A 4396-nucleotide genomic window follows, 5' to 3' on the forward strand; every position below is an offset into this window, starting at 1 on the left:
AGGACTACATGTTTCCAAATTCTTTTGTAAATATTTGGACACTTGGCTCAATGCTTAGCACACTTTGAAAAATTCCCTGGTGTTAAGAGAGAAAGTATAAGATATGAAATTATGTGAGAAAAAAATCTTTTCTAAGCTTTGATTTTTGTAACTGCAGACTGACTTTGACTCTGAAGTAACTGAGGCTTTAAAATACTAAAAAATTAATATCTCTCATCTACAATAATCCTAAAAATTGCTTACTGTTCTGTGTTTCTGGAGATGAGTGTCAATTATGTCAATTGCTCTTTGTGGCAGGAGAAGGGCTTGACTGTCAAATGCTTTGCAAATGCCAAGTTCTCTGAGGTCCCTGGAGAATGCTTCCTTCTGTTCACCCACATTCTTCTCTCATTGCCTTAGCTATCTTCACCAGTCCATCTCTACACACCCCCATGTACTTCTTTCTGGTGAACTTATGTATCCTGGAAATTGGTTACATGGGCTTTGTCACACCTAAGGTGTGGAGAGCCTTGTACTTACGACTCTCTCAGGAGGGATGTACCACACAGATGTTTTTCTTCACACTTTTTGGTATAACTGAGTGATGCATATTGGCACCCATGCCTTTGCCCAGCGTATGGCCCAGCTTCACTATGCAACCCAAATGAGTCGCGGTCTGTGTGTCCATTTGGCAATTATTTCATGGAGAATGGGATGCCCTATAGGTTTGGGACAAAACTACTTGAGGCCCAAATCTAATCACCCATCAGGAGTTGATAATCTCTTGGTCTATACAGCAGTGACATTCATGCTGAACACCATCATCTAAAGCCTAAATAAACAAGAAGTCAAGGCTGCATTGAGAAAAACTCTGGGTCTGAAGAAAGTTGTGATAACAAATAGGTAATTGAGGATCACAGAGTGCTTTTTCAAAAAGGTGCATAGTCTGTGAAAGAAAGAAAACAAAACCACTGTGCTCTTTCTGGCTGTCTTGAAACAAACTTTTAGAAACATAACTTTGTTTTAGAGTGTTCTCTACATTCACCACCTTTCTTAATTGCAAACAGTGGTAAAGTACGATTACTATTAAATAAGTTTAGTAGATTAGTCCAGTACTTAAATATTTTGATCTGGGCAGAGTTTAAACCACATGCTAATGTCTCAGGGTCTTGAAAGTTCTCTGTATCCTTTCTTAGCTATTTGGAGATCTTCCAAGAAATACTTCCAAGTGATCTCAGCTCATTTTGCTACAATTCCATATTCCTCAGTACATGTAAATTCATTTCACTGGACTGGAACTCCTAAGTAGTTCTCAGGGGAGTGAATTGTTAGACTCTGCTTTGTGTACCATTTGGTCAGTCCACATGTCAGATTTGGGCACCCAGCGCCTATGATTTTGGAACAGGAGTAATCATTCTTCCCTTTTATGATTTCTAACAGGGTGTTGGAAAAGAATTTCAGCCGGGTGATTCTCAAAATCAACATCATAGTTTCAGATAAACACAAACACACACACACACACACACACACACACACACACAAACACATCTGCATGCATGCACACATTATAAAGGAAAATAAATGAGTTTACAAGTGACAGAAGACTAATATAAAAGGTCAGCTAGTGTTAGAAAATTAGATACTGGTTGTTATTCCCCAATAAAATAAAATTAGAATCTTGGGTCTTTATGTGTATAATGAAAGAAAAATAGAATTCCATTTTGGTGTGCAGACAATATGGAAGATTTTAAAATATAAATTACAGTGATACTAAAACTAGAGTATTGTTTGAGTCATGAGTCACCCAAACATTAAGACATTGATTATATTTTCCTCAGAAGTCTTGTTTTGAGTCTACTTAGAGGTAGGAAGGACCATTAAGGCCAAAGTTTTGGAAAAAAAATGACCGAGAAACTGAAAACAAAGCCTAAAATTTTGAAGAGACACACAGTCTTTTCATAGTATTTAAGTAATTCTTCTAAAACTTCTATTACTTTAAAAGGAAATCCAATAGAAAAATACATTAAAATATTTTTTAACTATCAAAGGAAAATAATTTAAAATAATTTCATTGCTCCCTAATGGGGCGATATTAAGATGCCAGGTGTCCACCTAGTGCTGAACTGAGACAAAAAAAGCAGGAAACAATTTTTGGTATCTGCATCAAGTACATACAATCTCAACCTAAAAAAGAAAAAAACGCTAGGCAAATCCAAAATCAGAGACATTCTACCAAAGTAATTATTTCTCTTCAAAGGTCTGGTCATAGAAGATAAAAATAGTAATGAATTATCACAGAATAGAATAACGTACAGTATGTAATAATTGAATGTCAATGGATTTCTGGATTGGATATGGGCATAGAATATAGAAAGTGTACAGTAGTACAAACATTGCTTTTATGATTTGGTCAACCTACTGTGGTAATTGTAATATGTTTTTTTTTCAATTATCTAATTTTTGAGAATTAGTTATTAGATGGATTATGTAATATAAAATTCAGGAGTGGGGTACGATACAAAAGAGTATTGTTTCCTATCAATTAAATCTGATATTTTTCTGTATATTTTGACTTCTGCTTATTTTTTGTATTTATTCATTTTATTAATTTCTTTATGTCTCAAATGCTGCCCTCCTTCCTATTTTCCCCCTCAGAGTCCCTTACCTCAACCCCCATCCCTTTCACATTTTTTCTTTTAAAAAGACAAAACAACAGTAACTAAGGCATGTTTACTCCCTGAATAGCCATTCATTTGAACATGTATTAGAAAGTCTACAACATTGATAGTGCAGATATCAGAAATAGTTCCTAAAATGATCTTCAAAAATTATATATTCTCCAGTTATCAGCTATCAGCTATCAGGTATCAGCTTGACAAAACTGGAAGAAATCCAGAACATGAATATCCTTGTTCATATATACATAGAGAAAAATGATCAGACAACAAGAAAAACAGATAGCAGCATTCCTGGATTCAACAGAAGAGGACCTCAGTTCCTGTAATATATTCTGCATGAGTTTAGAGACTCTATGAGCTAATACTTGAAAATAATACCTACAATATCCAACAAAAACTAACCACAAACTGCAACCTTTATAAAAGTTAAACAAATATGTGGAAAGTATAATTTTTCAGCTATGTATGAGTATACTAAGGTATATTATATGTATATTAATAAAATTTAAATTTTATTACTGCAAATTTTTATTACAATTTTTTAAATAAATAGATTTAAAGTGACTCAGGTGATTGCTAACTTTTTCTGGCTTTGATTATTATGGATCAATACAATTTTTATTTGACTGTGATTATCACTTTGAATATTCACGTAAATCAAATGATTTCAACAAGGAACAGCTTAGTACTTTTTGTTGTACTTATGTAAGTGTATTACCTGCTTGTCTACATGTGAGACATATGCATGCCTTCTGCCCAGGAGGTTGAAGAGCATGTGAGATTCCGTGATGCTGAAATTACAGCCACCTTTAAGCTGTAACATGGGAGCTGGGGATTGGCCCTGGGTCCTCTGCAAGTACAGATAGTGCTATTAATCACCGAATCATTTCTTCATATTCAGCAAACGCCATTTTTTTTGTAAATATAGTGCCTAAGCTGCCTGTCTTCTGCATAGACCACTGTTGTCTCAAATGTGATAATTTAATATTAAATTCACAGAATTGCTTCTTACCTTCATATATATATATATATATATATATATATATATATATATATATATATATTCTCACACAGACAACACATTCACACACACACACACACAACTGCATCCTTCCTTCAAGTAGACCTAGTTATTTATATAGTTATTTGTTTATTTATGCACTTTACATACTGCACTCTGGCCCCCTCTAGTTCACACTTCTCACAATCTATCTCCCAGCCCTTTCTCCTCTAAGGAGTTTCAGACCCCACAGGGTTATTCTTTCATGATGCATGTCCAGTCTCTGTGATGCTAGTCACATCCTCTGCCACTGAGTCCAGACACATCAGTCTAGATGGATAGGGGTGGGGAGGTTGAGGTCATATACAGAAAGAGGCCTAGACCTGGGGTAAGAATGTTGCCCATGAATCAATGGGTTTTTCCTTACTTGAGACTCACAGCCTCAGTGATATCCACCTGAAGAGCCCTCCTCCTGTAGCCAGAGAGCAACCAAAATGGAGTGATAGAGACACTAACTTTTGACCCAAAATGTATTCTGACCACAGGAAATGCAGGGTCCGTGCATAGAGCAGAGAGTGAGGAATGGTCATCCAATGGTTAGTACAGATTGAGAAGTCCCCCATGGATCAGCACCGATCCTTGACACTATTAATGACACTCTGCTATGCTTGCAGACAGGAGTCTAGTCTCAGAGACTCCACAAATCTGCTCACTCAGTCAGATGCAAAAACCCATTAGT

General features: G+C 35.8%; 1 pseudogene; it reads left to right on the forward strand.

Annotated features, from left to right (window-relative positions):
- The first annotated feature begins 261 nt into the window (after positions 1–261).
- LOC147998028 (olfactory receptor 5B2-like) lies at positions 262–886 on the forward strand (annotated as a pseudogene).
- The last annotated feature ends 3510 nt before the right edge of the window (positions 887–4396 follow it).

This window comes from Rattus norvegicus, chromosome Y (genome assembly GCF_021556685.1).
Source record: "Rattus norvegicus strain SHRSP/BbbUtx chromosome Y, alternate assembly SHRSP_T2T, whole genome shotgun sequence".
Lineage (NCBI taxonomy): Eukaryota > Metazoa > Chordata > Mammalia > Rodentia > Muridae > Rattus > Rattus norvegicus.